We start from the raw sequence: 9,435 nt of genomic DNA, 5'->3' as shown, positions 1-9,435 counted from the left end.
TCCAATGGCGGCCTGTCCGGAGCCGGGTATTCTTAGCACCTTCTGCAGCGTCACAGATCTGACCGCCGCCGTGGTCAGTTGCTTCGCGGCTGCTGGAGACTGAGGGTCGGGGTTTGATTGTTGTATTCATATAGGAGGTTGTGGCCAAGTGCTGCACCAGGGTGGCCAATCCTGCTCTGGTGAGAGTGCGTTACCGGTTCTGGTCACCGGGATCAGGCCGCACTCCAGACCTTTTTGTGCAATTTTCTCAACACACGTTTTTTTTTTGTATTTTCCGGTGGAGAATTGCGCGGCACCGGGATTTGAATCACGGTCCTCTTGTTAGTAATCGCACACAATTTGTTGAAATTAAAAACGAGAGGTCAGCGACAACTAATGTTACATCAGGAGTACCCCAAGGAAGTGTCTTAGCCCCAGTATTATTCTTAATCTTTATTAATGACTTACCAGCATATGCTTCACAGAATATCAAACTTTTCGCTGATGACTGCATTCTTGTGCGGGAAATTAACTGCCTTGATGACCATAGAACTTTAAATGACGCCATAACAGCAGTTTTCCAGTGGTGCAAGGACTGGCAGATAGATATCAATCTAAAAAAGTCCGTTCTATTACCTATAACCAGGAAAAAACATACATCAGCCTTCCAGTACACCCTTAACAACATTCCTCTTGCATCTGTTCATGAGCATAAGTACCTTGGTGTGACACTAACATCTGACTTCAGGTGGGATTCTCGCGTTAACAATATCACATCAACCGCAATAAGACAGCTATTCTTCATTAACAGACGCCTTAAACTAGCACCATCTGAAGCAAAGTTAATCGCATATAAAACACTTATAGGACCGGTTCTAGAGTACGCCAACACCGTTTGGTTCCCGTTTACTAACAAGCTGATTAAAAAAACTTGAAGGGGTACAGCGAAAAGCGCTGAGATACACATATAATAAACCCTCCATCACAGACTCACCATCAGCATTACTGAAACGGGCAGAACTTCTAACCATGCATAACAGAGCCAAGCTTGCTAGACTAAAGATCATGTATCAGTTATTACACAATCAACTTAAGCTGCCTATTATGAAGTACATATCAACGTCCTCGAAGAGATTAACTCGTCATAAACACACACACACATTAAGCGAATTTTCGTTCCGCACTGATATTTTCAAATACTCATTTTTTCCAAGGGCGACACGAGAATGGAATAATCTTAACACAAGTATCGCTGACAGCTCATCCTTAGATACGTTTCGTACGTACCCTGATTGCGGATCAACTATACGCATTGCAGCAATAATTCTTCACATTATTTACGTAGTTTCTTTTTGCCTTGTTATTTTAACGGTATTTGTGCTTAACTATAATTACGGCAGTGATGCAACACATTTCTTTTCTTGTTGGCATTATTGTAACCTTGATTGTTGCGTGACTGTTATTACCTCAATACTGACCCTGTAACTGGTTTCTGTAACTGCAATTATCGTTGTCATAACCTCTCCGTTCTATTTATTCTCTTGTATAATCACGTAATCAAATTGTTATATGCCGCAGTTTTTCATTGTATAAGATTTAGTAAGTAACACCTTATACCATGTTGCTATGTATGACATACAGCCCTTCCTGTTACAATCCCTGATGGGATTCACAGTATCAATAAATGAAATGAAGACTTGTGCCCCGCTCTCAGCTAAAAAAAATTTCGACATGACCTTGTGGCAGTGCTTCGCAGAACCGCAGCGATGTGAGAGCGGACATCATGGGCTCGCCAGCTTACAGCTTGACGTACATTATGCAGACAATGTGTACCCCAATGTCCAGGAATTCAAAGAACACTCGACAGTAGTACTTTATTTTTGACTTTCAGTCCACTTCGTAAGTTACCCTGAGCTGACAAGTGATAGCTCGAAAGAAGGTTGACAACTGAAAGTCCTTGATTTCTTCTGCCGAAGTTATGCTTTGCTCGGCATACCGAATTCTTTCTTTTACAAGCATTTTTATGAAACTCTCCAACATCATAACAACAGAAAATACTTTTTGTATTATAAGATCCATTGGGTGCTTGCACTGGCGAATATACTTTATTTCCCTGCGTAGCGCGCAGGATTGAGTTTTAATTCGCTGTTTTGCACGTCTTTTCTATTCGATGGCCATTTGACAGCACAAGTATTTTTGCGGAGCAAGAATTGCAAATTGTTTGTCTGACACAGCTTCCGTCTTTCAGTTTTCGGTGCGTTTGAATACTCAGCCTTTTCTGGGTCTTCCGCCTCAATTTCTGCCCAACGTTGTCAAAATAGACTTTGTCAAAATGTAAAGCACCCTCATTGTCGCTGTGATCAAACGAAATCTTATAGAATCTTGTCTTTCCGTAGGAGGAATTTGCTTTGTTTTCCTGCCATATTTTTGAAAACGGAATATTTATCTAAAGAAATTGACCGCGCTTCGACTACTGGGAAGCGAGGTGCAAGGGAAGCTCGGGATTCGCGGCTCTTCGTGGTCGTAACTCCTCGGCTTCGCGCTCCCTCTCGGCAAGGTCGGCACGTCGACGACGAGTCCTTTCTCGAGCGAGTCCCTAGTGGCGTGCATCAAACGCTGCCTGTTCTTCAGCCGAACGCATGACGTGCGGCCCGCTCCCGCTGCCATTCCTTCAGTGCAGCCTGCTCTTCGGCAGAATGAACCAAACGCAGCCTCCCCATGTGGCTGCCCGGCCTGAACTGTTGGGAAACGGCGGATGCGAGACGAGCGAACACGCGATCACACCCTTTAGTTCCTCCGGAGCTAGGGGACGCCTGTAACTGGCTCGCGCTTTGCGCTGCGTCTACTTCTTCATGCATATACAACGCCGCTTTAAGGGCCGCACATTGTGAACCGACAGTGACTGCATCGGTTAGTGTGGTGGTCTTGCTACCTCGAGGTCGCGGGTTCATACGATTCATACGGAGTGCCCATACGATTGCTTCCACAAGAATAAATCATTGAACACATTAATAGCACAATAGCACGAGGAAGAATTTCATATCTCGCAAGCATCGTAATCCGTGATGAGTGCTTGTCCTTAGCAAATTGCCCAAGAAGAGCAACGGACGCTTGTGAGGAACCCGCACCCCCACCACTGCCTTCACTATATATAGATAACTAGTCAAACTGTCTCCTAAAAGCAAGTTTGCAGGCACCTCGTTGGTAGTAGCATGCTCTCTGTTTTCATAAGCAAGAAAAGAGTTCTCCAGCTTTATCTCGCTGCCTCGGCGCAGCGAATTTTTTAAAGCTCATGCAAATCTCTCCGCGAGAACTTTTGTGTTCGGCTTGCATGGAGCAGTCACCATGGGACGCTAGAAGGAGCAGTCCGGATGAATTCCTTCACTTGGCAAAGCAGTGGGTTTCGTACACTATCTCTAGTAGACACTGGCAATGACTGCAAGCGCAAGGGGCAAAAAATGGCTTCGTTGCTTTGTTGCGTCTGTCACTTAAGACATTAGGCAGATGCATGTGCGCGCAAAAATCTGCTGTAGCGAAAACGCTTAGTCGGATACAACGACATCACCAATCACTACCAGTTAGGCAGGGCGATGTTACCCCCACCTCACCTCATACTGAAACGTGGCCAGGCAGTCGTCTGGCGACAACTGCAGACACACATCTTTGCCAGTCCAGTGCGATTGCGGCACACTTTCCCTGCGCAATACCCTTGTGCCCTTTGCAAGTTATGTCAGGCAAGCAGGGCGATGCTCTCGCACATGTTGTCGGAGTGTCGAGTAATATCAGCTAAAATGGCAGTAGCTCGGGAGGCTCTTGCATCGAAGTGGGCCACCGCACTGCGCAGCTCCATCCTCAAGACACAAGACTGGACAGTCCAGCGGGCCCGAGAGGTGGCGACGAGGCAATACCTCCAAGTACCCCCATGAGAGACCTGAGCCCGCGTCGTTAAGCTTTGCCAGATTTAGAATAAAATTGTTTCCATATATAGTCTCAAGAATTGACGTCTTGAACTCAAGATAGTATGTGTAGGCCACCAGTGTTAGCGTCCAACGCAGGAAGCCTGCTGCCGCGATATTTTGAATCCGTATTTGCGGTCCAAGGATGGTCCACAAAGGCTTTTGGTCAGTGATAAACGTGAAAAAACGTACATAAATATAGGCACAAAACCATTAAAATAATGTTTAGAACCTCTTATTCTAGCTGTCTGCTCTTTATATTGCGATAGTAATTACATGGGCACTCCACGTGCATTATTGCTGTTGCCGTCGGCATCGCCGTGACGTTCCGTATAGAATCCAAGGGGGATAACACATTCTCCGCGCGTCACATGCTGCATGTGCGAGTGAAAGCGTGCAAGGGCGAGCCGATTATCGCCGCTGAATCTAGCGCTCTCAAGGAAGGAAAGCAGGGAGGAAGGACGTCATCTTCCATCGCACACACGGAACCGGGGGAAGGAAGGCGGGGGGGGGGGGGAGGGCTGGGCGTTGTGCTTTGGCACCAACGCGCAGTCGCGCGGGCTTTGTCTTGAAAGGAATCTGCTTTGGGGCGCACCCTAGGTGGGGCGACGGCAGATCCCTTTGCGTGTGCTGTGTTCTCGCGGCTATGTTTGTGTTGAAGAGCTAAGCAGAACGAAGTTATCTTCAATCGGTGCTGCTGCCGTGCTTCATCACGCCAGCGTTTTCACAACGAACATATATAACATATATATTCATGTATAACGATGCATATAAATGACCATGTTTTTCTTTCTTGCCTTTTTGTTTTATTTGTACAAAAATGTCTTGTTGTTTCTTACATATCCTTTCATAAGCATGTATCTGAGTTTTCAATTTTATGTTTAGTAAACTTCTGCTTAAGTTTCTTGTACCAAAAAGGTTACTGTTATCGCGCTGCCATGTATAACGCCTCCTGGGTCCAGTCAAGCTGCTGACGGCAGCTTTTAACCCGGGAGGACGTTTCTAGTATGTACTAGAAGAAGAATAAACTTGAACTTGAATGCCCGCGGTCATCGAGTTTGATGTGCGCATGCTTGCCTGTGCGCGCTGACACCATGCTGATTAATATAGTTAGTAACCGAGTGCTTACGAGTTTATACGGTCACTAAAACTACTATCCTTAGTTCACATGAATGACTACTACTCGCAAACGCAATCGATGCTTCGCTTTTGGGCGAAAGTGCAACTTTTTTTTCTGTTTCCGAGAGCGTGCGCGATGCAATAGGAAATGGTCGGGCGCGACCATCTTCGAAATTATGAAAATGCACAGCAGCTACCTTGTTCTGTAAAGCGTCACATGGTACCTTCAGTGTGTGGTCTGGGTCTTAGTGCACCAAAGTAGGCGGTGACACCACCTGCTCTTCTGAATGCGCCATGTTAACGCTTATCCTAATACCATGAGGCGTTCTAGAATAGTATGTTGTAGAAAGGTTGCGTGAGGTTTGCTGCACTGCAAACGTTGTGGCAGTAAATGACTAGAAATATCTTGGCAGCTCTATTTCCAAGCAACTAACCATAGAAATTACGGTAGGCCCTCCTTTTCTAAGATGTTCAACACGACGCACTTCAAACCGCAGGCAATAGAATCGCTCTATGACCACGAGCAATTCCGTGTTATTTTGTCATCTGGTATTCGTGACACACTCCACTTCTTGATCACGGCAATAGAAATGCTTAGTCGGACTGACACCGGTGGCTTGTCAAAAATTATAATGACACCAGCGTTAAAGTGACCACTAATTTATACGGTGCAGATAAACAATAAACTTGCCGTAGGAGTTCACGCTAAAGAGCAAATGCAGTTGCTCGTTTGTTTACCGCGCTGTTGCCTTGAACAGTGCGTCCACTCTTTCTTCTGACGTCGCAATGCCATCTGAACTGATCGTGTGTCCAAGGTATAGCGTAGTTAAAAAAAAGAATGTGCGTTTCGATTCGAAAGCGTCCAACGGCTCATTGAGCGAAAAAGCCGGCGTCTGTTGCCTGGGGCAGCGATACGTGTCCTAAATTCCCATTGGCTGCGAGGCCACGTGACGAGCGCACCTCGATGGAGCTCCGATTGGCTGCGAAACCCCTCTCGACCGGGCCTCAATAGAGCAGAGTGGGCGGAAGGGAACAACTGCTGAAGCACTAGCGCGCCAGAAGCTGTCTCGTTGCTCAGGGATGCGTCTCGTTGCGCAGGACTGTGGTGGTATACGGCGTTGGCATCCAGGCTTACTGGCTCGTGCCGCACGTACCGCTATTATGTAATACTCCCAGTGCAAAATTTCAAGGATCTCTCAGTGTTGTTCAGTTGGACATTAATGTTTTCGCATTCACGACTAATCAGAAGTGTTTAGGTGCCCTTGGATTTTTTTCTTCCTTGACCAGAACATCGTGTAGTAAGAGGCGTTTCAGAATGGCTTGAATGTAATCGAATGCTTCTCCCTTCTACTGCCGGAGATCAAAGTATCGTCCGAGTAGCAAATGCCTAACATGTGTCTAAGGATTACTAGGTATGGATTAAGACGGCAAGCTGGGCGAGTTGGTGATTGAGCATGTTCCTATGGGTGGGCAGCGCAACCCGGACGAAGGACGAGAGGAAGTACACAACACGAGCGCACGTATGGACCACTGAGAATGTGTCGCTATACCGTGACAAAAACGATCCCATAAATTTCTCCGATGCTGAGCTGAATAGAACCCGCGTCAAAAGGTCTCTCCCAAGGACAGCAATCCGATGCTGTAGCAGACTGCGCCAAAAGGGCACATGATATGTGCTGCTTTTCAATGAACGTTTTTCACGTCAATGCTTTAGCGAGCTGGGCCTTGTATGAACTGGGTCTGTGCCACTCTTCAACGAAGCTCTCGTCGATTTGGGCCACTGAGTACGGTAAGCGAGGGAACGATCTCAGTGCAGAGCAACTAACGAGAGCTAGTTCCTGTGCAACGAGATTGGCGCACATGTACGGATGGACGCACTCCCACAATTGACTCGTACGAAGCACGCAATCCCACCGCACTGGAAGTGGGTCGTCGTTCTGAGACTCTCAGGCGGCGTGCCAATATTTTTCCAGAGCCAAAGTTCCCAGGGCCGCACATCGCGTCCTGAGTGCAGCGCATCAGCTCCCGCCGTATACATATATATATATATCGTGTGGACTCCAGGGCGGGCACCAGTCCTTACGCGGCAATCAGCAGGCAGACGCTTACGTCCGAGCGCATGCACTCCGGGGGGTCGCGAGAAGGGCGCGTCGAGCAGTTCTAGCCGGAGCCTATACCATTAACCTACACGCAATTCCTGCAACATTATGGGCTTTCAAGAAGAGCACTGCCACCGCTTCACAATGCAGAGAAAGCCGTAATACCGCGGACACTCAAAACGAACATATCCACACTTGAGTCTCTACCACGCCATACACCCTGCGCTGTATTCATATCGCAGTATTCATATTCTTGCGCAGTGATCGCCCACACTGCGATCAATGCGCAAGGTTTTATCACATGTTGCAGGCTTGCGCAAGCGCACCACAGCTCACATCCATAACACGTCCCATCACACGGCAATAGCAGGCAGCGCTGTCCAGCTCCGAATCGACGGACCAGCTCGACATGGTCAACTGAGCGAGAAGGGCAGCTAAGGCTGCTGGACTGCTGGACTGTGGGGACCGCGCACCCACTGCAGAGTGGAGAAGCATCCTGCGCTCGTGTGGTCTTCTGTATAAAGTTTGTTCTCTGTCTGTCTCTCTCAGTGTTCACAGCACCGGTGCGCCAAACTTTTCGGCAGTGTCACTAGATGACGCATCGTGCCCAGAAAAAAAGGCGCGAGAGAGGAGCCCAGATGCCGCATGACGCGTTTCTCAGCGTTCGCGCGATAAGGCGCGTCATGCATTTCGGACGCCACGCGCAGGCTTCGCGGCGGGAGCGCTAGATGGCGCCGAACGTTCTTACAGGAGCGTAAAGGAGGACTCCCGCTGCAGCACATGCCTTGTACTTAACTAGTTTTTGACGAGACAGCACGTTGGGTCGCTGTATTGATTCAACGCTGTCGCTCTGCAGTAATCGTCAGATGGTTTCTCTCGCAGTTATTGTGGTTGGTCGACCACAAATGGTCGTAGTTATTAAACTTTATTTTTCGCTATAACGTCTTAATGGGGGTGAAGTTAAAGCTTTAGTGCTTACGGCTTGCGACTACTCAAGGGTACTCGCTGAAAAAATTTCACTTCATCAGGATTCCTGAAAGCCAGAAGTGTTATCACATTCTTATTTTCAGTCTCTGCTTTCCCACTTGAAACGATGAATGCTGCCCCAAAATTCATTACACAGTTAAATTTGGGACATTGACATTGCCGTATTCCTGCTTTAATTTTTATAAGTCTCGATATGCGTACGCTTCTCTGTGATTTTCGCAAGAAGTTATTAGTTTTTAATTCGGTGATCTATTTTTACCTATCAAAAAATGCTTCTAGTAGCTTCGTTTTTAAAGCCTAAACTCTCTCCCAATGCAATAAGTTCACTAGGGGCCTTAGTTCTGGGCATAGGCCTCATGCCTGTTCGCTTGCCATGTGCGATTTACTGCGAGACACAAAGATCACTGCTGCCTTAACTTGCTAGCAATTCTTATTTCTTACATTGAAGTTGTCATGAAAATTACAAGTTATTTTTGTGGCTATTGAAGTAATCAGAGTTATTCTGGCCGCAATATAATTATTAATTTTTATTTTTCTTCAAAATCTTATTCTCCTTGCTGCTTCAAACTAAGAGCTGCGCAACGGGCGGCGTGTTTTATTATTCCTTTATTATTTAAATAATTTTAAGCTGTCCCTGATTAGTATTACTTTTTTCTTCTTTTTTCTCTTCGTCCCAGCGCCACCTTCATGGCCAAGCTTACGTAGTGGGAATGTGCCCACGGCAACCTGGTCGACATCATCATCACCGCAGTCGGTGCCAAAGCCCTTGCAAGCGCTGCTTCGGTTCTCGCATAGACTGCAGCTATGAGCAAGATTGACGAACGCGAACATCTCCGAGTGATTGCTGCCCCGTGAGTTTTAACAGAACATGCCTTTAGTGTGGCGTTCGTTGGTTTAATTTCTAACGATCCTTTGCTGGCAGACATGCCATCATGAGAAGAACTTCCTAAGCCTAGCTCTTGCCGCCTAACCGACATATTTTATTCACTACGATCACCCCTTTTTCTCTCTGTTATTTGCTCTTGCACAGATGTGGAGAAAAAAACGTATCCTAATGCTTGGTTTGTCTAGAAATGCCGCTTTGTTTTAGCACGCAGAAAGGAGAGAGAGAGGCCTTTCTCTGGCGGCCGGGAAAGGGACAAATAGAGGCAGTCGAACAGGCAGTTGATGAGACATAACAGAAACTTCAGTGCGTATTGTTTCAAAGCCTAGTACGCGTCTCTATAAGGATCATAGGACCGATGACGAGCCGTGCGTTATAGTGAAAGCTTCCACGAGAACGAAACAAAAAAAAG

This window comes from Dermacentor variabilis, chromosome 3 (assembly GCF_050947875.1).
Source record: "Dermacentor variabilis isolate Ectoservices chromosome 3, ASM5094787v1, whole genome shotgun sequence".
In the NCBI taxonomy this organism is placed as follows: Eukaryota; Metazoa; Arthropoda; class Arachnida; order Ixodida; family Ixodidae; genus Dermacentor; species Dermacentor variabilis.
This window is presented reverse-complemented; position numbering follows the sequence as displayed.